At 37.1% G+C, this 26,088-nt stretch overlaps 1 pseudogene; it reads right to left on the minus strand.

Annotated features, from left to right (window-relative positions):
- Positions 1-321: 321 nt before the first annotated feature.
- LOC115866298 (G protein pathway suppressor 2 pseudogene) lies at positions 322-1,361 on the minus strand (annotated as a pseudogene).
- Between the last annotated feature and the right edge of the window lie 24,727 nt (positions 1,362-26,088).

Here is a 26,088-nt window from a genome sequence, read left to right on the forward strand (position 1 = left end):
TCTGAATTCTGAAATATGGAATTTTTTCAAGGCTACTACTGTAAGTTCTTTTCTTTGTATATCCTCCACAGCATGTACTCTAGTCTGTGAATTCCTCTACCACTGTAAATATTCCTATTCCTTTATTTGCTTTTAACCTTTAAAAATTTTGTTAAATTCTCCAATATGTAGATGCACCTATTTCCATTCTCTTTTCCTTGTGTACTGATGATGCCTTTTATTTTTATTTATTACAATCTTAGTGAGTTCTTTGGAGAAATGAGAGACACAGCATGTTTGGTCAGTCTGCTGTTTTTTTTTTTTTTTTTTTTCAGTGGCAGGTAGATTTTATTGGCCTGGGACTAGGACACACCAGGGATCCTCCCCCACGGCAGGGGCTGGGGGCAAGGTTGAAGATCAAATCTGATGGTCACTTGTGGTAGAATCGCGGGTTCTGGCTGTGCTGGATGAAGGGAGCCGAGGGCCAGGCTGACTGGTGGTTGCAAAGCCCGACTTTCCTGCTGGTTGCATCTGCACAGGGAGCTGGGGTGAGGCCAGGAGTCCAGGGGCTGGATGCAGAGCTTGGGGATGCATGGGGCGCAGGGAGGATGAGTCAGAAAAGCCTGTCTGTTGGTTAGCGTGTTCCATTTGTTTTTGCAAGGATGGGACACCACCAGGCTGGAGGAACCCTGTCTGGGTGGGCTGAAAGTGGCTGGCACGGCATAGGACTGAGGCTGCGGCTGAGACAGGTACCGTACTCTGAGCTGCTGACTAGGACTGTAGGCAGGCTGTGTGGGTCCATAGTGAGGTGGGGGCTGAGCAGTCCCATAGGCGCCGCCCGGGGTTCCTTGGAATTGCCCATGCTCTGGGGTCCCTGCGAAAGCAGCTGCTGAGCCTACGTAGTGCCGGGTTGTAAGCACTTGGGTTCCAAACATCTGTTTGGCTCTGTCTGCTGCCATGAGGGTGCCTGGGCGATTGTGTCCTCCAGGGCTCCCCTGCATGCTGAGGAGGTGAGTTCCAGTGTGAACGGTCAAGCCTTGCTGGTATGTCAGAGTGGTCAGGTCACTCTGCTCTTTTCGCCTCCGTTTTTCCTCCTCATGTAAAACTTTCTTGAGCTGCAGGAAAAGCTGATGTTTCTCTTCCTGTAGGGCTAAAAGCTTCTCCTGTAACTTCAGGATTTGTTCCTTGGTTTCCTCTAGTGACATTCTCTCTTCCATTCCCTTTTTCTTCCTTCTCTCCTGCTCTTCCTTCATCTTCTGTTCCCTCATCTTGTCCACCTCTTCCTCCTCCTGTCTCTTGCGCTCCCGCTCCATCATGATGTGCCGGTGCAACGCCCTGGCCATGGCTTTGGAAAGCTTGGGGCGCTCCAGCAGCACAGGCATAGTGCTGCCGGGGGCGCTCAGGCCGTGGGCGCCCGGCTCTGTTGCTGGCTGCCAGACCTTGGGCTGGGCCTACGGGTAGGCGGGCGCTCAGGGGGAGTGCCCCGGGCCGGGCGGAAACCGCCCGCCCGCCACCCGGGTCAAGTGCCCACTGCCCGGCCCGGCCCTCAGCGTGGCTCCTTCGCGTGCGCGGCTGTCTGCTGTTTTAAACTGAATTTTTTTCCATTTTATAAATTTCATAACTGAACTATCTATATAGTTTAGAGTTCATTATGTATTATGTATTTTACTATTAATATGTTCTTTTGTTCTCTTCTTTCTTGGACTCAGTCTTTTTTTTTTTTTTCTGGAGCACATACTTTAATAATTAATCAAGGAGAAGGAATTAATTTTAAGCCTCCTCTTTTTTTGAACTTCTGAAAATGTATTTCTTTTGCTTTTACATTTGAATATAATTTGGATAAGTTCAAAATATTTTTCTTAAATACATTGTAGGCATCTTGGAATGTTTTCTAGAATACTGGAAATTTTAATTTTTCTCTCAGCTTATGGAATTTTCCATTTGTTGTTGAGAAGTAACAAATGTCACCACAATGTTACTAAGTGTCTTCTTCAATAATAATTTAAGCTTTCACTGACTCTATATGAGAACTCAAAACTTTCTTCAGATTAGGGATTTTAAAAAATTATATTTCCTTATTATTTCTTTGACTCTCTCTTATCCATCAATCTCTTACATCTATTCTCTACATCTCTTAACTTTCAAAAAATAAATATACTATTTCTTTCTTACTTTTCTTTTGTCTTGTGTTTTGAGAAAATTCCTGCCTTGACTTTGTCATTAATTTGATTTTTCACCAGGAGCCATTCTACTATTTGACCTTCAGATAAGTTCCCAACTGCCTCTCTGCCTCCCCACCAACCTTATGACTTATCAATTGCATCATAAAAAATTTCTCCAAAACTTAGTGAAAGTAAAGTAGTAAAGTAAAGTATCTTATAGTTTCTGAGTGTCTGGAGTCCAGCTAAGGATTAAGTGTATTCCTCTACTTCAAGGCTTCTCACAAGATTCCAATCAAGATTTTGCCCAGGGATGAAGTCTCATCTGAAGATTTGATTGAGGGAATATCTACTTTCAAGTTCACTCATGTGATTGTTGGCAATATGCAATTTTTCAGGGCTTTTGGACAAAGGGACTCAGTTTCTTACTAATCATTGCCTGTAGGACTCCCTCAGTTCATTGTTATGGGGGCTTCTCCTTATGTCAGCTCACAATGTGGCAGCTGACTTCCATCTGAGTGAGCAAGCATGAGAACAAAAGGATAGGCAGATGGAAGCCATAGTCTCCTTGTAACTTAATCTTTGAAATGCTATCCATCAATTTTGCCATATTCTATGTGTTAGAAGAAAATCACTAGCTCCAACCCATATACAAAGATTAAGAATTAAGACATGAATACCAGAAGGTAGGGCTTGCTTGTAGCCATCTTGAAGTTTACCTACCAAGCACCCTCTACCCATTACATTGGTTTTAATAGCTAAAAATTCTCATTGCTTTTTAAATAGTGATGAGTTAATTTTTAATAAATGTTAAATCCTTCTGAATCTTTGGGAGGATGCTAATTATAATTAATTTTAACATCTCTTCTGATTCCTGCAACAACCGCTTTGTTCAGTGGTTAGTTCTTCTGGTTGTTTTGTCTGTTGATGATTATTGTACACCTTCACACATTTATAATTAAAAGGTTACTTTGATCAGTATTGAATGTACTCAACATGAGAAAAATCTGTATTCTGCTGGTAGTGAATACAGATTCCAATTTTAAGATTCTGGCTTGTGTGGTCATGCAGAGAGGGGCTGAGTGAAGACAGAGTTTGGTTGGTCCACATAACATTGGCCTCCTGAGCACAGTAGAAAAGTTATTTGAGAAACTCCTCTTTTTCTGCCTAGAACCAAGGCTCATGCTGGGTTTTTTGTGCTTCTAAATAGAGAAACCTATTTGAGATTTAACCTGAGGGCAGCTACTCTGAGAGGAGGCTCATGCAGCTATTTCTGTGGTCTTTAATTACACCAAACCTGCCCCATGGCTCACTGAATTTTTCAACCCTGCAGGCTTTGATTTGAGGTTAGGCCATGGCTTTTCCAGGAAAAACTTCTTTATGAGGTTCTGTGTTTCTTTCCTGTAGAAATTCTCAGAGTGTTCTCTCTGTTGGGTTTTCTGATAAATCTCAATATATCTCCTTTTTTTATCCAGAGTCTCTTTAAATCTTGGTCTTTTAATAAGACACTTTTTAGATTTCTAGTGACCAAGATGGTGTTAATAGTTCCCTCAGCTTGACTAAGCTTTAGACAGGCTTCTTACTGACTCTAGGCCCTGAATCTACCTTTTCTTAGAGCTATTACTTGCCATGCTCCCCAAACTGCACACACACATGGTATTTGTGTGTATGATAAGCATCACTGAAGGCTTCTGGCAATAGAAGGCTTTTACATTAAAGCAAAACAAATTTTAAAATTTATTGTCAAATATTTACTTCCATAAAATTCTTTAGACTCCTGACCAGCTAGAATTTTTCATAAAATATTTTAATCTGCTGACTTTAACTCTCTGTCATTTTGCTGCACCCACTTTGTCTCTCAATACCCTTCTTACAATTTTTGTTTTTCTGAGTTTGCATTACTTCTCATCACCACCTTCCTCAACCCCATTTCCAGAGAAATTTAGCTCTCAATTCATTGTACAGTCCCAGAATAAATTTTGCATACCCAAGACCCTATGTTCTCTGAACAGAAGACTGCCAGCTTGAAGGCTTATCCTTTACTTAGGACAGAAGAACTAATCAGGGCTTTGAAACACTGGTTTCCCATTCTACTTTTGAAAATAAACAGCTATAGTTAGTTTGTATTATAAATGTTATTTCATTATACTACAATTGAAATTGTCTAAATATTTTTATAAAATCATTTTTTAAATGCCTGAGATTATAACTAAAGACCAGAGAATATTTCAGCCTTAGTTTTCCTGCAAATTACTCTGTTATTGAAAATGTTATGTTGTGATAGAATTGATAGAATAGTATACTAAACTCCTTTTTATCTCTTATGGATTTTCTTTGCTTTTATTTTTATATGGATAAGTCCAAGATGTTTGGCCAAGCTATGTCCATATACTTTTCAAAGAGAAAAATATACTAAATACATTTAGAAATTAATTTGTTTCTATTATGTCTTAAAATAAATGGAGAAGAAACAAGGAGTCCAAGCTGGTGGTGGAGGAAGACCTTGAATTCACCTCCTCTCACAGACACAGCATATTTACAGCTACATGTAGAACAGTTTTTCCTCTGAAAAGGACCTGAGAACTAGATAAACAGCACCTCCACAACAAAAGGCAAAAGAAGCACATGGAGAAGGGTAGGAGAGGCAGAGACACGGCCTCACCTGGGACCCCACCCCAGATGTGGTGACCCCACAATCAGGAGGGATCCCAGAAAATACAAAACTCTAACTCAAAGAGTGAAGGGATAGTGCCCCACTTCAGGCACCCTGACTCTGGGAGCTGGCACTGGAAAGATGGGCCCCCAAAACATCTGGTTTGGAAAATTAATGGGGACTAACACCAGGAAAACCATAGAACTGCAAGGAATGGTGATCCTACTCTTAAAAGGCTCCTGCACAAACTCTCTGGCACTGAGAACCAGCACAAAATCAACAGATTAAAAAGTGCAGAGACATTTTAAAGCAGCTCTAGGAGAGGCAGGAACCTGCAAGGACTTGCTGCTGATGGAGCCTACAGGCACCATTTTTGGTTCCCTCTCTCTAACCTGCTACTCTGGAGGGTGTGCTCCACCCACCCATGCTATAGCAAGGCTGGGCAAGCACTCTGTGTCCCCCCCACTCCCCCACGAGCACCCAAGTCACAATTTGGCCAGGCAAGCCATCTGAGCCCCATCCACCATCTGCAGGGACCAAGTTGCAACCAGAATGAGTGAGAGTCCCAAGCCCCATCCTATTTGTGCTGTTGCCAAGTGACATCTGGACTCAGTGAGCACCATGAACCCCACCCTCCCTGTGAAGCAGCCAAGCTGAAACCATACTGGGCAGATGAGTCCCCTGAGCCCCACATTTCCAGCGCAAAAGCTAGACCACAACTGGGCTAGGTAAGAGCCCTTAGTCCTACCCTCCCCATGCAGCAGCCAAGCCACAATCAGGCCTGAGCTCCTCTCACTTGCCACAGTGCTTGAGTCACAACTGGGAGAGGCAAGCAACTCAAAGTTGCCCTTTCCACACAGTGGCCAAGCCACAGTGGGTTGGGCAAACACCCTGAGCCCTGCCCTCCCTGGGCAGCAGCCAGGGCCCTATTATAGCTGGTGAGCTCATGCAGCCCACACAAAAGATGCCCAAAGATTGCCTGGCTCTGGTGGCCAGGCGAGACTGCACTTCTGGCCTACACAGAACAGCTCCTACACAAGACCACTCTTTCAAGACTGAGGGAGGTAGCTGATTAGCCTAACACATACAGACAAACATAAGCAAAATAAGGAGACGAGGAATTCTGTTCCAAGCCAAAGAATAAGGGAAATGCCTAGAAAAAGATCTTAATGAAACAGATAAACAACTTACTTGAAAAAGAGTTCAAAATAATGGTCATAAAAAAGCTCACTGATCTTGGAAGAAGAATGTATGAACATGGAACTTCAAGAAGGAGATGGAAAATATAAGAAGTACCAAACAAAAGTTATAACTGGACTAAAAAATACACTAGGGGGGGTCAACAGCAGAGTGGAGGTACAAGAAAAATCAGTGAGCTGGAAAACAAAGCAATGGAACTCACCCAGAGAGAGCAACAAAGTGAAAAGAGAATTAAAAGAAGTAAAAATACCTTTACAGAGTTGTAGGAGTACATCAAGCAACATATTTTTCACATTATAAGCGTTCCAAAGGAGAAGAGAGAGATAAAGGGTCAGAAAAATCATTTGAAAAAGTAAATGGCTGAAAACTTCTATAATATGAGGAAGGAAACAGACATCCAGGTTTAGGAAGCCCAGAGAGTTTCAAATAAGATGAACTAGAGGCAAGATACTTGTATTCAATACTTTGAAAACTATAAGACATTGATGAAAGAAACTAAAGACAACACAAAAAATAAAAGATATACTGTGCTCATGGATTGAAATAATTAATATTGTTAAAATGTGCATACTACACAAAGCAATCTACAGATTCAAATGCAATTCCTATCAAAATACCATGGAATTTTCCCTAGAACGAGATCAAGTAATCCTAAAATTTGTATGGAACCACAGAAAGACCTCAAATAGCCAAAGCTATCTTGAGAAAGAAGAACAAAGCTGGAGGTATCACACTCCCTGATTTCAAACTACTACAAAATTACAGTAATCAAAAAATATAGTGGCACAAAAACAGACACATAAATCAGTGGAACAGAATAGAGAGCCAAGAAACAAATTCACACTCATATGGTCAATTAATATACGACAAAGGAGACAAGGATATACAATGGGGAAGAGACAGTCTCTTCAATAAATGGTGTTGGGGGAACTGGACAGCTACATTCAAAAGAATGAAACTGGACAACTTTCTTACACCATATACACAAATAAACTAAAAACTGATTAAAGAATTAAATATAAGACCTGAAACTATAATACTCCTAGAAGAAACTATAGGTTGTGAGATCTTTGACATAAGTTTTAGCAATATTTTTTTGGATATATCTCCTCAGGCAAGAGAAACAAAAGCAAAAATAAACAAATGGGACTATATCAAACTAAAAAGCTGCACAGTAAAAGAAACTATCAGCAAAACAAAAAGACAACCTACTGAATGGGAGAAGATATTTGCAGATGATATATGTGATAAGGGGTTGTTATCCAAAATATATAAAATGAACTACCATATAATCAGAAATTCCACTTCTGCGTACTTGTCCAAAGAAAACAAAAATAAGAATTCAAAAAAATATATGTACCCCCTATGTTCATTGTAGCATTATTTACAGTAGACAAGATATGGAAGCAACCTAAGTGTCAATTGGAAGACGAATAGATAAAGAAGATGTTATTTGTGTATGCTTATTTTATATATATATATATATATAATGGAATATTACTCAGCCATAAAAAAGAATGAAATCTTGACATTTGCAACAGCATGAATGGACTTAGAGAGTATTATGCTAAGTGAAATAAGTCAGACGGAAGACAAATAACTTATGATCTCACTTACATGTGACATTTAAAAAACAAGATAAACAGAAACAACTCATAGATACAGAGAAGAAACTGGTGGTTGCCAGAGGGGAGGGGTTGAGGAGGATGACAAAATAAGTGGTGGTGATTAAGAGGTATGAACTTCCAGTTATAAAATAAATAAGTCCTGGGGTTGTAATGTACAGCATAAGAAATATAGTCAATAATAGTGTAGTATCTTTGTATGGTGACAGATGGTAACTAGATTTACAAAGTGGTGATCACTTTGTAATGTAAAAAATATCAAATCACTATGTTATACACCTGAATCTAACATAATATTGTATGTCAATTATAACTCAATAAAAATAATAAACCAATACATAAATATATATTTTTAAAATACTATATCTTTTGAAAAGTAAAAGACTGAAAATAAATTAATTAAACATTTATTTCAGGAGATCAGGAAGGAAAAAAAGTACAGCAAAAGAAACCTAAGGAAAAAGAAAAAAGTAAAGATAAAAGCTGAAAGTTATAAAATTATAAAAAGAAAAAGAATCAAAGATATTGTACTTAAGGAAATTGAAGTAAGTAGCGAAAACCTGATACTAGTGAAAGACAAAAAAGAAAAAAGATGAATTAGTAAGTAAACTCATAAGCTAGTTCTTTTGGAAAAGATACAATTGATAAAAGATCATTATTTTAATCAAAAAAAGGAGAAAGCAGAAACATAATGAGAAGTAGGAATGATAATTTAATTATAGATTATAAGATGTTATTTTGCTCAAATATACACAAGTATATTGAAAACCTGCATGAAATAGGTAATTTTGTAGAAAAATATGAATTATTTCATACTTCAGGGTTGAGGAGGACCTTTCTCAGCAAGAAATAAACCTCAAAAGCTGAAAGGAAAATATTGATATGCTTGTCTACTTTATAAGCTTTTGACAGTAGGATACAGAAATTCAAAAGACTAATGACCAACTGGAGAAGAAATACTTGCAACCAATATATATATATAAAAAAAAATACTTCACTGAGGAAAAAATACTTGCAACCTAAGGAAACAATTTTCTTTAATATATGAAAAATTCATTTAATCAATGAGAAAAAGAACATCAACCCTATAGAAAAATAGACAAAGAACACAAACTGGTAGTATACAAAAGATAAATGGCAGGTAAAAAAAAAAGTCAATCTCACTATGAATTAAATGCAATCCATTTTTCATCTATGAGATTGATAAGTAAAACAATTACTTGACAAATCACAATATGGAGAGTTTGGGAAACAGAAACTTTAGTGAAATGTATATGAGACTGTAAATTCTCAACTGTCATTGCAATTTGCAATGTTTGTCAAAATTGAGAAGACATGTCCTTTGACTCAAACAACTCCAATAACTAAATAATTATCTTCAGAAATATTGACACATTTGAGCAAAGGCATGTATACAATGTAGTTCATGGCAGCATAATAACAGAATACTGATAGCAGCTTAAATGTCTATCATTGTAGAACTGATTAAATACAGAATACTATCTTTTAGAGTGGAATATTGTATGGTGATGTGAAATAGTGTACTAATATGAAATCATATTTAAGATATATTATTAAATACAAATGCAACTTACTGTTTATCTAATTATCCCATACTTGGGGAAAATTTGTCTACAAAAACATATATGCTTGTATAAATGGAATATTTCTGGAAGGATAACGAAGAGACTGACAATACCAGTTACATCTAGAAAGGGAGTTGGAGGGGGTTTTAATGGTGGCAGTAAGATTAAATTTTCACTATAGTCCTTTGGTTTTGGGTGGCTGTTTTCTATTTGTGTGTGTGTGTGTGTGTGTGTGTGTGTGTGTATATATACACACACACATATATATATATATATACAGACACATATACATCTATGTATATATATATATGTATTTAAAATAAAGATTAATTAATGAGACAAAGCCAAAATGAAAAAAAAAATAGTAGAAAATACGTGGAACATATTTTACATCATATTGTTGTGCAGTGTTTAACACTATGGATTCCATATTTCCTAGAAAAATTAACTAAGAACTTGTTTTTAGCCCCCATTTCTGTACTTATCAACTTTACTCAATAGAAATCCAATTAAATTCCTCTTAATCTAACTCAGGGAATCAAATATCTTGAATGTTTTAAAAGAGGAATCCTGTCATTTGTCATTTAGTTTTATCAGTTAGGATTTATCTTATCTTAGTAATTCATTTTGCTTGGCAATGTGCTAGGGCTGGTATGTCATATTTTAAGTCAGGTTTAATTTAAAATTTCAAATGAAATTTTAGGTCTGTTAGAATCCAAAATATATAAAACTTATGAAAATATTTTAGTTCACATGAAACATTCTAATGAGGGATATTTGAGGCTTGAATACTGGACTTCATCAACTTGAGTACAAATGGGGTTATATTCCTGTCCTAGATATGTTAATGATTTCATCATATATGAGTTCTAAGTACATGGTGAATTGGCCTTAAGCAAAATTGTGAAGTATAGAGTTTGTCCTCATCACATTGCTCATTTGCGTTTCACATTCACATTCATACATTTAGTGAATCTTACTTAACTGCCCTAGATATTCTCCCAATTTCTATCCTTCTAACAAGTCAAACTACTGGAAAAAATAGCTCACTGTAATAGTAAAATCTAACATTTATTGAGCACTTTAATATATGCCAAGGGCTGCACTAGGCACATTTCTTACATTATCTTGTTTAACCACAGCAACTATTTTTTTTTCTTTCCTATTGTCTATTTTTTTTTTGACTTTTTTTTTAACATCTTTATTGGAGTATAATTGCTTTACAATGTTGTGTTAGTTTCTGCTTTATAACAAAGTGAATCAGTTATACATATACATATGTTCCCATATCTCTTCCCTCTTGTATCTCCCTCCCTCCCACCCTCCCTATTCCACCCCTCTAGGTGGTCACAAAGCACCAATCTGATCCCCCTGTGCTATGCAGCTGCTTCCCACTAGCTATCTATTTTACGTTTGGTAGTGTATATATGACCATGCCACTCTCTCGCTTTGTCACAGCTTACCCTTCCCCCTCCCCATATCCTCAAGTCCATTCTCTAGTAGTTCTGTGTCTTTATTCCCATCTTGCCCCTAGGTTCTTCATGACCTTTTTCATTTTTTCTTAGATTCCATAGATATGTGTTAGCATACAGTATTTGTTTTTCTCTTTCTGACTTACTTCACTCTGTATGACAGACTCTAGGTCCATCCACCTCACTACAAATAACTCAGTTTCGTTTCTTTTTATGGCTGAGTAATATTCCATTGTATATATGTGCCACATCTTCTTTATCCATTCATCTGTTGATGGACACTTAGGTTGATTCCATGTCCTGGCTATTGTAAATAGAGCTGCAATGAACATTTTGGTACATGACTCTTTCTGAATTATAGTTTTCTCAGGATATATGCCCAGTAGTAGGATTGCTGGGACATATGGTAGTTCTATTTTTAGTTTTTTAAGGAACCTCCATACTGTTCTCCACAGTGGCTGTATCAATTTACATTCCCACCAACAGTGCAAGAGGTGTTTCTCTTTTCTCCACACCCTCTCCAGCATTTATTGTTTCTAGATTTTTTGATGATGGCCATTCTGACCAGTGTGAGATGATACCTCATTTTCATTTTGATTTGCATTTCTCTAATGATTAGTGTTGTTGAGCATCCTTTCATGTGTTTTTTGGCAATCTGTATATCTTCTTTGGAGAAATGTCTATTTAGGTCTTCTGCCCAATTTTGGATTAGGTTGTTCATTTTTTTGATATTGAGCGGCATGAGCTGCTTGTAAATTTTGGATATTAATCCTTTGTCAGTTGCTTCATTTGCAAATATTTTCTCCCGTTCTGAGGGTTGTCTTTTCATCTTGTTTATGGTTTCCTTTGCACAGCAACTATTTCACCTTGGGGGGAGTGTAAATTGGTTAGGTCATTTTGGCAGTATATATTAAAAATAAAAATGTCTTTAGCTTATGTTCCACGAACCTCTTTTCTTTGCTTTAGAAAAACACTTTTATACCTGCATATTGAGCATGTGAATATGGAAATATTATAGAATAGTTCAAACAAATAATATTACTTTACATGTACTAATCTAGATATAACTCCAGAAAATATGCTGAATGAAAAAGCAAGTTAAAGAACATTATGTAGAGTATAATATTATCTGTATATAAAAAAGAAATATGTGAGACTAAACTATCTAAAAAAATTAGTTATAACTGTACAGAAGAAGTTCTGGAATGAAATACCAAAAAAATCAATAAAAGTAACAACTGCTCAGATCAAACTAGGGCTAGGGGTAGTGGTCAAAGAAAATTTCTATCTGCAATGTTTAAAAGTTTGCAAAAGTAACATTTTTGCAAATTTTATTGAAGTTTTTCAAATTTTAAGAAGATATTTTTTGAGAGTTGCCTTTCACATAAAAAGAAAGACAATTTTTATTTTTGAAAACTATTGTTAAAGACACATAATTTCCCCCTTTTGCCTTGGCTGCTTGGGACCTTCAGAGTAAATTTAGTGGACAATTAGATTTCATTTGCAGGAGGAAGTGGCATAGTCTAGACAGCAAGGAGCAACTCTATATACCAGGTTCTTTTCATCTCTAAGGCTATTTAATCTAAATAGCAAACCTGCCAACAAAATGTGATTATTACTAATTTTATAGATCAATAAACTAAGAATTAGAAAGGTTATGCAGTTTTCCCAAGATCCCATTTCTTGTTAGTGTGAGTATATGAGTAAAACATTGTTGTGGAATAAAGCTTCTAGCATATTGTACAGGCTTATGCTGTCAACAGAAAACTCTAGATTTCAGGAAATCAGGTTAATTTGTGGCTAGTCTCTCTTTCTCAAATGTTCTTGCTGTCCCTTGTCCATCGTCCTAAGTGATTATTCTTTTACTTTAATCCTTTGATTAAAAGCACATATGTTTGGAAAAGGTATCCTCTTAAAGACAGCATTTTTATGTTGTGAACAGATCTAAGGTGATCTCCAGTGACCCTCACCTCCTTGTGTCCATGCCTTTGTGTGATTCCCTTCCATTGACTTATGACTTTCTTCTGACCAACAGAATACGGCAAGGATGAAAGGAAACTGCCATGATCACAATACCTTACCTGAGGCTCCATCTTGCTGGCTGATATGCTATAGAGACTTTCCTTTCTGGCAGCCATGTTGGAGAATTCTACATGACAAGAAACAGAAAGTGGCCTAGGAGCTCGGGGAAGCCTCCCAGCAACAGCCAACAAAAAATTGAAGCTCTTAATCCTATAGCTACAAGGAAATGAATTCTATCAACCTGAGTGAGCTTAGAAGCAAATTCTTTCCCCAACAAGAATGAAGCCTGGCCAACACACTGTTTGCAGTCTTGTGAAACCCTAAGCAGAAGACCTAGTAGAGCCTGATGCCCAGAAACTGTGAAGTAATAAATGTGTATTGTTTCAGGCTGCTGGGTTTGTGGTAATTTGTTACACAGCAGTTGATAACTAATATAAACAATCAGGCATAAATTACCATGAAGGAGTTTAAAATCTCCTGTGAATTTGGCTTAGTGATATTAAAGGACAGGAAAAAAGGGTATCTAAGAGTGTGGACAGAGCTGCCTCTAAGAGAGAGGGTAATATGTGTGGAAAGAAGAGATTGCCTAAAGGTTTCTGATGATGATTCATGCTGGCTGTATGATTTTGTCCAAGGCCATGTAGAGAATATTTATTGATTGAATATTCCTATTCCATTTTTTTTAATATGAATAAAAGCCTCTGCAAAATGTTTTTTCTAGGCAAACATTAAACCCCTAGATTAGTTCAAGCCAACTGAGTCAAGATGGACAGCTAAAGGTTATTAGAAGCATTTTCTTTTGAGCCTCTTGTTAAGATACTACAAATCTGATGTGAGTTACAATCGCTAAGGGATACCATGGCCTATTGGTCAAAACTTTAGTTATTTTCTGGTATCACACTTACCCAGACCATTCTGTCCCTTCTAAGTCTCTGCTCTGGGATAATTAGCTGTCACTGTGGATTTTCAGAACTGCTTCATTGACTCTCCTTCTCAGTGATGACAGGGAAATTATAGTTCTCTTAAGCATTCCTCTCTATCATCCCACAGTGTACTGCTACTGGTGAATTTTTCCATATCCTATTAAATGTCAGATAATCAACAGTCTCATCCTACCAAGAATCTTAAGTTTTAAACTCTCAGGTTTTATGGTTCTAGTTCTCTGCATAATTCCTTCAATTTTTAAGTAACACAAAATAATTATTCTTGCATCTGGTGCAAGAAATGTTTGTGTCATTTGAATTTAGTAAATATATGAAGTGCAGATTGAATAATTCTTTCCTATATGAGTCTGCATCTATTAGCTTAAAGGAGTGTCAGCAGAAAGAACAGGGAATTTGGAGTAAGGTAGACCAGGAATTGAATATTGGTTCTGCCACTTGCTTTCTGGCTATGATCTCATTAGACCTCAGTTTTCTCATGAACGATGATAACATCTATGTCATACATTGTGAGTGAGAATCACATAAAGCATAAATATTAATAATGTAGGTGACTAGTTGTAGTTCAAATGAAGCCTTAGAGTAAAATAGAATGGGATTGAACAGAACCGAATGTCAGAAGATTCTGAAATCTCTGTCCTTTCCCTTCCTCTCTAAATCCTGAATTGGAATTCTCATAAAGAGTTAATTTTACTCAAAACATAATAACCATTATCTCCTTCTGGCTTCTATTTAAAATCCTATGTGATGCAGAGTAACTTCCTCCACATATTACATTTTTCTTTATCTCAAAGAGGCATCTGATAGAAAACAGAAGGATCTTTTATTTAACAAATAAACATGTGCAACTTTACATTTTTTATATGTATGTACTAGATGATGGGAGAACTCAAGGACTTGAAACATTATGATGATGGGGAGTGAGGAATCTGGAATAGTTTGAGATTATAGCTTAGCTGAAGTTGTTTTAAATCATAAAATGGAATATTAGAAAAAGAGAGAGAGGGAAGAAGGAAGGAAGGAAGGAAGGTAGGAGGAAGGTAGAAAGGAAGAAAAGGAGGGAGAGAGGAAGGAAAGAAGGAAAGAATAAAAAGAATAAAACCTTGGAAGGCAAATGTGACAAACACTCCTTTCTCTTTGGATGAAGGCTGTAGTTCCACATAGAATGTGGAATGTTGTCTAGTGAGAGGGTGCATGGAATTAAAGGAGATAGTAGATCAAATGTGCAAGGGCTGATTCATAAAATCTCTGTTGGTTATCCTCCCTTGGGCGCCAGATCTATTCTCTGCCCTTCCTGCCCTTTCTGTGCACTGATGTCAACTGAGGTTGGTGTTTGTATGCTGCATGACCTGGGCTCCCCAATGCAATGTTTAATACATGCTGGTCCCTTTCTTCTCCTCTCCCTGGTCTAGTTTTTCCACTGTCAAGAAGTAGTACATTTTTTCCAAAAAGTCAATAATCTCCTGTGAAAGAGTCTTAGCTTAAGAATGAGAACCCAAAATGTGTCCATGACTCACTTATGCACTAGCTTCCATATCTGTGGTGTCACAAACACATTTCAGGCTGAGTGAACATTTATTTTTGTGTATAAATAAATAGCCTGTCATTGAGCTTTAATGGGCTCTGCTGTGTTTAATGAACAGAGGGTCCAATCAGCCTCTCTCTAGAAAAAGGTTAGCAGGATCAAACTTACCATATCTGGAGCCATATAGCAGCACAAAACATTCATAAAACCTTGTCATGCTGTAAAGTGCTTTGATACCACGTGAAGCTACATTCTGGTTGTTTTCTTTTTTCTTTTTTAAAATTTTTCAGGTATATCATATTAATGCCTCTTCAGATAATGAGAGATGATGCTTTAATACAAACATACAGAGAGCCAGACAAACAGACTCATGCACACACACTCAGGGACATCCAAATGCAATCAAATAAAGCCTGGAGGGAACTGTTACAATGTATCTTGGTGTCTGAGACATCATGTTAATTGTGTTGAGTGAGACCTGGGCAAAAAGAAAGACAAAGAGGAGGTCATGCTCTATAACACTGAGCAGTTGAAATAACATTTTGTGTCTGATATGGGCCAGGCAGTTTCAAATATGTGTGATTTAATTCTCCTGGAAACTCTCAAAAATAAGTATTATTTTGTGTTTTCCCAGAAAAGGGATCGAAATTCAGGGAAGCTAAATGATTTGGCCAACACCACACAGTGAATATATCACAGAGCTCATATTTGAATTCAAGTCCTCTGACATGGTGCCCATTGCTTTTAATACAACACTCATCTATCTGCTTTCAGAGCTTTTAATAACCACACACCTAAAACCTTAGGACTCAAAGTAGGTTTGGGGTTCATTCATTAACCTTCTTGCTCTGATAGTGATGTCTTTGGAAGGCAGTAATTACATTACCTTCACTCACCGAGTCCTCATAACTCCTGTAATCAAGGAAAAGGTAGATGAAAATATAATGAGAACGAAGAGGTTGATTTAAAAACTGCCCAATGGGGAGGACAGGAAAGAAATTTGTCTTCAAGAAAATTACACAGGTTTATCCCCAAATATGATAGAAAGAACCAGAAGATCTAGACTCAAGTTGTCACTCCTTGTGGGCCACAGTGAGGCTCCCCAGAACATATACATGCAGAAAATATGATTGTAGTGAAAATTCAGCTGCAAAACAAACAGAATCTATGAAAGTAAAAATATATAAATTTAATTTAAAGACCAAAAATGGCTCCTATAATTGAGATTTGGTGGCAACCTGCTTGTCTGTTGGGCATTAATCAGCCATGGAATGTTGAAAAAGGAGAGTCAGAGGGTATAATAGATCCCTGTGAACCTACTCAGGTTCCTTCAACTCTACCTACCCTTTGGACCACGTGGACCCTGTCAGGGACTGACCATCCACTTGTCTAGGGAGTACTGGGCCCTCTTGTGTACCTCGGCTGCACAGCTGTGATGACCTCCCTCAGGTCAGGGTTTCGGGCTCCTCTCGCCAGTTCCACATTTTGATGAAGCACACACTGCAGGATGTGGGATCTGGCATCCCAAATGGCCTTCAAAATGGCCAGATGGTAGAACTCAGTAATGCAGGGGATTCCTTGTGGGGAGAACTTTGACTAAAGGGAAATAGACAGTGGGAAGAAACCAGGCAGACATATTCTCTCTTATTTCTCCTTCTCATGGCATTTCCAAGACATGGTTACTACAAATACATGCTCCAGGACATATGCTGCCCTGCCATCAGTTGGATTCCCAAACCCCTGATCCTCTTACTGCTGTTCTCCCTCAGCCCATCTAACTATTGGAGGACTGTTCCTGTGGCCATGCTGACATGCACCCCAGGACATATGCTACCCTCCTGTGATCAGGCTCCACACACCTGACTTCTTCTGCATGCCTGCCTGGCAGCCTCAGTTTGTTTCTACCTTGGAGAGGTGTATTCTGATGACTGTGGACCAAGTCTGGCTTGTGGAAGCCAGTGAACTTCTACACCGTCCAATTGGTTACAACCACATCTTTTTATGAATCCCAGGCTTAGAGGGGGGTATCCCTGCCAAGTGGCCCTTTTTTGGGGTACTCTCCTTCAGTCATAGGGTATTCTTAATAGTTATCTCTATCTTTATAGTTACCCCTTTGGTATAGTTACTGATTCTCTATATTAAATTATTTTCTGTTCAAATTACTGTGTAATTTCTATCTCCTGATTGGACCTTGGTTCACCAGGTAAATGGTGACCCAAAACCATGATCCAACATCATCATGGGACAAAAGGGGAATATAAACCTATTTGAACTTCCCTCTTTCAAGCTAAGTCTTAATACTCTCCTCTGTAAAATGGGAAAAATAATGTACCTAATAATGTACCCAATAATGTACCTAATAATAATGTACCTAATGTTAAGAATTAAGGGAGATTATATATACATAAGCTTTACAAATTTCAAAGTACTCTATTATATTCTGGGGAAAGCTCGATCTTTTAATGGAAATGAGACTCTTAACTCTTTACTCAGTTAACTGTTGCTTATCCTTCATGTCTCTTGTATATTTCACCATTCAGGAAACCTTTCTTCAGTCATCAGAATTGGGTTAGGTGCCCCAAGGGCTTATCCTTATCACACTGCTAAGGACTTCTCTCCATTATAGTACTCAGTCTTCTGCATTGTAATTGCCTGTTTGATAAATTTTATATAGAGGTCAGGGCATCTGTTCACTGTAGAGTCTCTAGCTTTTAATGTCCAATAGAGAAAAAGCATCTTATAAATGTTTGTTGAATGAATAAAATACATCTGAATGGGCAAATCAGTGTGTCACTGGGGGAAAAAAAGCTAGTTTAGAAGAATTAATGTAATTTTTCCAAGAGAAAAAAATAAATAAATGTTATTTTAAGCACTGAGAATATTGTAAATGGTGGTATCAAAGTGCATGACCTTTTGGCGAATTGTGGAGTAGTCCGTTGTGTCCAGAGCTTATTGTACCTGGGAGGAGGTAGGAATGTTGGTGGGAAGTGATGTAAGAAAAATAAACTGAGGTCAGGCTAAATGCTGAGCTACTCAGCCTGGACTTAATTATCAGGCCTTGGAGAACAATCAAAGACTTAAACCTAGGCATGACATGAGAAAAAAGGGGAATATGATACACTTGGTAACTCTTGCAGTGCATAACAATTTTCTATGGAATAGGGAAAGAAAAGGGCTTTAAATGGAAAATGATTGATCTACTTTTTTTGGCATATAATCCAAAGGGTTGCCATCCTTTTCTACGCACTAAATCAAGAAACCATAAGAAATAGTGACATCCTTCAAGACCTCAGGGACAGCCAAAAGAGAATAAAGTCATGACATGAATGAGCTGCACCTCAGTGCTAGAATCCTGGGATAAAATAGTCATAATTATATCGGATTCACCCTGGAGATGCTTATGCATTTGGGTCTTGAGTAGTATTCAAACAGAACACCATATGAGCGGTGTCATACGGAGCTGCAAAATCTAGTATCCCTGGGCCTCACAGAAACAGGAATTTAGGATTTTATTCATTTTCTTTAGAATGTTTCACTATAATATAAATATTAACCAGATCTAGTATTTTTTTGTTGTTGCTTCCCAGATACCATGAAATGTATGGTATTTTGGCAACTGCTGAGCTCTGAGACAAACTGATGACAAACTTGCATACGAGAGAGTCATTTGGAAATTTTAATAGAGTCAAATTATCTCTCTTTAAAGCACTAATCTTCAATTTTTTAAATGAACTATTTTGAGACGTCCTATTTATGAGACCAGCAGAGTAAGTGTCTAAAAATTCCTACAGATTTCAATCTATTGAAATTTAATTTTGAGGGAGCCCATTTCATTGTCTGTTTGTATCACAGGAACAATCTAACAAGATGGAAAGTGAACAGAATTGCTATGTTACATCTTGCTTTGTACCCTAAAATGTGACATTTAAAGCTAAAGGACCTTTAAGAATTTGTAATTAATGTTAAATTCTGGCATTGAGAAGAGGACATCTGTGCTTAATCAGAATTTTGGGGTTTTTTTTGTTTGTTTTGTTTTTTTTGTGTGTGGTGCACAAGGAAAAAGCAGATCTTTGAACCTGTAAAAATGTTGATGTTATTACAGCAATAAATAGACAACAGGGTATGAGTTACTAGCTCATTAATGCAGGCTTCTTGATTAAAGTCAATTTGATTCTACAATTATGACTTATCACATGCCTGAGGCACACATTAAAGAATCCAAATCACACATGCCTAGACTTGTTTTATTGTTTAATTATTTATAACTATTATTGCTTGATGTAACAAAGCACTCAATAAAATTTAATAGAAATTTACTATTTTCATGATATAAAGTTTTCCTTCTTAAACTTAATCTGGACAGCTACCTACTCTCTGCCACTCACCAAATTATAATCTCACAAATAAACTACACTAGATAAGAAAAATGATGATACAACTTTTCATATGTATACACTCACTCAGAGTCTCAAAGCAATTTACAAACATTGATTATGTTTCAATGCATGCCCCTGGGTTATATAGCTGCTAATATTTTTCATCTGTCAAATAGGATGTATGGAATTTGTTTAGACAACTTTTTTTATTCCCAATTTTACCCTTGGCTACTTATAGTCTGTAATCCTGTGAAGTTAAAAGGAGTTAAGAAGATCATGTTTACTAAGAGAGCGAAAATATCTGGATACAATTATACAACTAGGATAGAGTGAATTTTTGAAAAACATATGAAAAAATATAAAATGCTCTAATTCCAAGTCCTAGGGTAATCCTTTTCAAAATATCATGCTTTTAAGAAGTCTACCTAACTTTACACTTGCTATTTTTTCTTTCTTCTTCTTCCTCACTCCAATCCTCTATTAACTCAGTCTTTTAGACCCTTAGCAAAAAATTATTCGAGTGAAATTTTCTCTCACTTCTGTCCCCTTAAGCAGATTAATGATTGTTTTTTTCCTACACCAACTATACCTATATAACTTAGTTTATAGCACTTACCTTAATGTACTGCATCTATGTTATATCAATGAATGTCCAGTCAGGAAAACAGAAATAGAGAGTGACTTAAATAAGGAATTGGAATTGGAAGAGCAAAAGGGAGAAAAGGATTTCTCCAGAGATGGGAACTTTGCTACAGTTCCTACCATAGTCCATAAACCTGCCCTGGCTGCTGGATTGAAGGAATTCTCACTGTGATTTCTACTACTACAGTTTGAGTCACTGCTGTTGATGCTACAGGGAGCATCACTGAGCGGGAGCTGTCCCTGCTGATGTTTGAATCACCAATGACACTGGAGTCACTAATGATGCTGGAGCCCTTGGTTACCTGAAATCTCTTCCTGCTGCTGCTGCAGGAACCAGAAGCAGAGAACATATATTCTCTCTTTTTCCAAACTACTAAAATCCCACCAGTGCCTCTTATTGGCATATCTCAACAAGAGCACAATCAGCCAAAGGGACTTAGCATTGTAGTTTTCATGCTTTCAGCCCAGCAATAGAATGGTGAATATAGAACAAGTCCAAGTCTGAGAGCCAACAGACAAATCACGGACATTTGTTTGCATTTGGACACAGGATGATTCTTGCTGCTTCTTGCTAATACAATATAAGAGGGCAAGTCAAGAGAAAAACTATAACAATAATTTAGCAAGAGATTTTTGTGACTTGAAAGTAGTGGAGATGGTGATGCCAACAGTATCAGCCATGAGTGAAATTGCAGCTTGCCCTCCAACTCCTATTGCTGAGAATCCTTCAGCTCTACCATCTCCCACCTCTTCTCCCTCCTCCAGTCAGTAACTCTTTTTGACTGTTCACTCAATACCAGTCCCTGTATGCCAGCTGTTGTACTGTACTGTACTACTGTACTTTTTAAGGTACTGCACTGTAAGATTAAAATTGCTTACTTTTTGTGTTTGTTTTTTATGTATTATTTGTGTGAAAAGCATTATAAACCTATTACAGAACAGTACCATATAGCCAATTGTGTTAGCTGAGTACCTAGGCTAACCTTGTTGGACTTATGAACAAATTGGACTTATGAACGTGCTCTCGGAATGGAGCCTGTTTGTATGTAGGGGACTTACTGTATCTGTAGCTGAAGAAAGTTTATGGAGTATATCTTTTCTTTCTAATTATTATTACCTACTGTAACCAGGACCCAAGACAGAGAATAATGGTGCATTTTACTTAAGGCAGTGTAGGTGACTAGGAAATGGAGATCCTAGAACCAGGGCAACATATTGCTTTTAAAACATAAAAAGAGAAACTTCCCACTTAATTAAATCATGGGAAGTTTATTTGTTTTATGAGCATCTTGAATGATTACAATGCACACACCAGCTCTTCTGTTTAAACACGGCTTATTCAGCCTGCGATTGGTATTGCAGAAACTCAGTTGGTATCTTGTACTGACAGAATGTCAAGCAAGTATGACAGCCAACTGCTATTTCCAAGGGAACTTCTTCACCTACCTCCTAGAGCAGGATTATAAGAAGTGTGACTTAAAACCTAAATTGAGTATAGTCACTTCTACTCTCTGATGTAGGTATCTAGTGTGAGAATTGCACCTCATCATTGCAACCTCCCACATAGAGTGACTTAGGTGGGGGGAAGGAAGGATTGATGAATTTTTCAAAGCCTTTGACAGCTCCTCAGACCTACCAAAAAGGAAATCTGGATATATGGCTTTTATTTTTGCAGAGTACATTATAGAATCTTTGGATATGCAAAGGTAAGTAGAATAATGGATGGAAAGCAAAATTATTCTGCAGATTTGTAGTGAAAATTGTATTATGAGGATGGACAGTGAGAAGATGAACAATTAAATGGCCAATGAGAAATTCTGTACTGTGGGGTGATTAAAGAACTTTTTTTTAATAGCTATTGCTAATATTTTAAGCAATACACTTTTCTGTGATGTAAACCCTTCCAATCACACAAAACCTTCAGTAAACTGTGCTACTCATAAGTGTTTTACTTAAGAGTATTTTTAGAAAATTAAAGAAAAAAGGGCTGAGTGTTCCATCTGGGTTGGTACAAAACAGACAGAAGAGAATGGCTGCTGGAGGTGATAGGTGAGTGAAATAATCATCAGAGAGAGTGGAAAATCAGACCATGAAAAATAAGCCCTTGGTAATTTACAGAAATGTTGCTGGCCAGAACAACAATATTGATTAAAGTACAAAGAACAGTGTGATAAGAGTTGACATCTGGATATAGACAATAATCCTAAAGTGGTGTGTGTGTGTGTGTGTGTGTGTGTGGTTTATATGTGCTGACTGTGGTTGGGGGTTTGGAGTTGGGAATAAGATAAAGTGATCCTTCCCCAGCATAATATGGACCATCATAATTGTGTGATGTCTGACCTGGGAGTTAGGATAACAGGTTTTAAGTCTCAGTTAGTTAATTAACTGAATGAGTTATTCTTTTAAGTCTTTCCCTGCAGGGGGTATATGTTTCCTCAATTGAATAATCATGAAATTGGAGCTTGTTAAGTGATATATAAGAATTTATGTAAGTCAAATCCTATGACTTACAATTTAAGCTATTTTGATACACGTGCTTCCCCTGAGAAAATATATAACATAGTTAAATCAATAATTTTCATTTTAGTTATGAAAGTATTTTTTTAAATTCTGAGGCATTACCTAAATGTAAAGGTTACTATGGCTTTACTGGTTAATCATCTGCTCCCATCTCACAGAATCCCTCCTTTCAATAATGTTGGGAAGGAAAATACAACAGAACAAAATAGTTGGTTATCTTAGTCCAATTGGTCTGTGATAAGAAAAATACCATAGACTGGATGGCTTAAACAACAAACATTTATTTCTCACATTCTGGAGGCTAGGAAGTCCATCAAAGTGCAAGCAGATTCAGTGTCTGGTGAGAATGGCTTTATGGCTCGTAAATGGCCATCTTCTTGCTGTATCCTCACATGGAGGAAGGGGCAGGGAGCTCTCTAGGGTCTCTAGGGCATTAATCACATTAATGAAGGCTCCACCCTCATGACCTAATAACCTCCCAGAGGACCCAGCTCCTAATACCACTACACTGGAAGTTAGGTTTCAACATGTGAATTTTGGAGAGACACAAACTTTCAGCCTATAGCAATTTCTGACACCCTAGCTGGATACAAGTCTAACTGCCAAAGCTCATGTGGCAGAAGTGTGATTATTTTGAGATTCTTTCAATTAGCGTCAAGAGGCTTGACTGAGGACTCAAAAAACCCATTCTGACTACTAACTTAGTCATTAACAAACTCTGAGACCTTAAGCAAGTTTTTCTTAAACTTTCTAAGGCTTGGTTATCTGATCCATAGAAGAAGTTAGAAAATATCTGCACTGCTGACTCACAAATTTATAGTGACTTTAAAAGTTAGAATGTGAACTTGAAAGCACTTTGTAAACTAGAGAGTACTACGTAAATGTAAGAAATTATTACAATATTTCTGTGTTAATCAATGACTTATTTCCCTCTAACTATTGCTTACTCTATTGATTGGTGATATAGAAATACTGCTAAATATGAAGATGGCTTAGAACAAGATGGGTATATCTGTTTGTAAATGAGGTTTATAGCATTCCTTGATTTCATAATACTAATAAATACAGCCCTTGACAGTTGTGGTTTTCCTCGTGGCTTCTTTATATGGCTTGACTGACTCTTTTATGAAGATTTGTGTCTGTGTAAGCAAGCTCCATGCGTCACAATCAGAGTTCCCATAAATCCCCAGTGTATTCATTGTGACAGTAGCCACAACTCCTGCATCCTTACGAGACAACAGAGGGATGCCTTAGATGCTATGTTTCTTGTGGTTGGTGAAGGTTTCAGAGTTTGGCTGTGTTTGCAGGGAAGGCAGAGTTTTTGGGGAAAACATGAATGCACTAAATTAAAGTCAATCCCAGTGCACATGCTGATAAAAGCCAAATGGTCTTTCATGATGATTCCTTGCACAGTTGGGACCTGAAAAAGTCAGAGGGATGTCTGCAGCTTCCTCTCCTTCCCTATGACTTAGAATCCTGGATGCCAAATTAAAGAATAAAAGTCACTCAGCTTTTGCTGTAAGAACAAGGTTTGGACCCAACAGCAAGCATTGCACCAGGAAAACCATTTCAATGTGTGGTGATATACAGGGTAAATCAATTAAATTCTCAAACTTGGGTCTATGCTTTGGAATAAAACACAAGTGGGCCCTTTGACTTTTATGCCTGACAGGTTAACACAGGGAGTAACTGTAACATCATATTCCTTAAAAATAACTCTTAATTATTTAAGAAATACATTCCAAACTCTTTGACAGTGTGGGCTCAGCCAACCTTTCCAGTTTAATTTTAAGCCAATCACTTCATATAACCTGTAATTTGGCAATGACTAATTACTTCATACTTTATAAAACCTATAAACTGGCAATGTCTATAACCTGTAAATTGGCAATGTCTGTAAATTGGCAATGTCTAATTACTTCATACTTTATAAAACCTATCATTCAATTTCTTGCCTCCATTCCTTTTTCCACATGCTATTCCATCTACCTGAAATATGTTTCCTTCTTGTCTTCCTTGAAAATTCTTATTCATGTTTTAATATTCAGATTAAATAATTATTAAGCGGCTTTGCTACACACACACACACACACACACACACACACACACACACACACACACCCCTCCCAAATTCAGGGGTTTCCAATGACAAGCATTTGTTCTCATGTTCACAGGTCTATAGTTCAAGTGATCCAGACTGGACTTAGTTTAGCATCTCTGCTTCAGGCTGTCTGCCAGCTGGACTTGGTTCTGGACTGCCAATTTGCTCTGAAACCCCAGCTGAAGTGACAGCATTTCTCCAGGGTATTTTCTTCTGGAGTGCAATGGCAAGCTCAAATCTGCGGGCAAGTTTTACACTTCTGCTAGTCTTATGTCCACTAATGTTCCCTTGCCTGAAGTAAATAACATGGCCAATTTCAACTTTAAGGAGTAGTGAGTACACTCCACCCATCATGAGGTATTCAAAGGGTAGATATACTATTTTATCATAGTTAAGTCTGATTGGGTACAATTATTCAATTTAGCATAAATGTGAAGCTCTTCTTAGGCAGACTCAGAAATCTCCTCTTCAGTGTTCTCTAAATACATTTTATAACTGATCACACTGAATTGTTCTTACTTAATAAGTTATTTTATTGCTTTAGTCCACTATTTATGTGGTTCTGGCAGTCAGTGTAATAGTTTGCAAGATTAATATTTACCCATAAACTTCACATCTGAGCTCATAAAATATAATATTCACTGGTTGGTTTTGAGCCAATGAGAAATGCTAGCATGAAATGAAAATCTTCTTTCTATGGCAATTTAAAGCAAATTAACAGTGACAGTGATGCCATTTTGGTTGGCAAAACACTTTTTCATCCTTTTTGTCAATGGCTTTCTAAAATTTTCAAATTTAAACTGATTTTGAGTCTTTCATAGGGGGAAGGAGGTGAATAAATACATTTTTCATCCTTATGTTTTCAACTTCAGTGGAAGTATAAAAGAAACTTGTATTCAAAAGCCCAACTTTTACAAAACTACCAATGAAAAATGACAGATAGTATATTATATCTATATTAAAGCTAGAACTATTTACCTTCAGTAAAGCAGGGAAACCAATTTACAATGGAAACCTGCTCCTAATCCCTTTCGAGGAAGAATCTTGGAATAAAAAATTCTAATTCATGGTTTTCTAATAAGATTAGAAGAAACTAAAAATCTAAACAGCTGCCATATTAATTAATCCAATTTGGGGAATTACTGTTAAATATAGGTTTTGTGAAAGAACATGTCTGATATAATTTTAAAGTACCAAGTGTTCCTAATTCAGGTTTTTCTTAGAAGAACAGGGGTTTACTTTCTGAATAAAATATTTTTATTTTCCCCCTATACTCCCCTCTTTAAC

This window comes from Globicephala melas, chromosome 20, assembly GCF_963455315.2.
Source record: "Globicephala melas chromosome 20, mGloMel1.2, whole genome shotgun sequence".
Classification (NCBI taxonomy): Eukaryota; Metazoa; Chordata; class Mammalia; order Artiodactyla; family Delphinidae; genus Globicephala; species Globicephala melas.